The sequence below is a fragment of the Fonticula alba genome (assembly GCF_000388065.1).
Source record: "Fonticula alba strain ATCC 38817 unplaced genomic scaffold supercont2.4, whole genome shotgun sequence".
Taxonomy (NCBI): Eukaryota; order Rotosphaerida; family Fonticulaceae; genus Fonticula; species Fonticula alba.
Genome location: NW_009242974.1, coordinates 2420102 through 2420731, shown reverse-complemented (window position 1 = coordinate 2420731; position 630 = coordinate 2420102).

The window sequence follows — 630 nt, the reverse complement described above, 5'->3', positions numbered from 1 at the left end:
CCCCCCCCCCTGGGACGCGCGGGGCTGGCTCAATTCTGCCAGGACGGATTCTGCACTACCAGACACCCACCGGGAGCGCCAAGACCCGGTGCCCTGGCCATGGTGGGCGGGCACACCGCTCCGGGGGGAGGAGCACTTCACCCAGAAGGAAATGCCCCCGCGACGCTCCTCGTTCGGGTTGCACCCCGGGTTGCACTCGCCGGACAACACCGGCGCCCAGATATCCACGCCGACCTGGGGGGAGGACCGAGAGGCCGACGGAGAAAGTCGACGCGCGCGCGCGCGCGCCCCCCTCCCCCCACCACCTCGCCCCCGCGGCCAGCCGGAGGGGGCAGTCGGGCCGGGCACACAGCCCCGTCATGTGGCTGGAGGAATGACGCAGCGCCCATCTGCACGGTCCACCTTTTCCCGGGCCTCCGGCGGAATGGCCACCGGCACCGGGCTTCCCCGAGAAGGGCTGCACCGGCCGAAGGCATCTGGGATGTGGGTGAAACGCCGAGCGCCGGGGCCACATCCGGCCCTCGGCCGGCCGATGGTGGTTAACGCTCCTCAGGCGGGGTGAACAGGACCCCCCCCCCCCCCCCCCCCCCCGGCCCATCGATGCACGCCGACACATCAACCGCCGCCCTC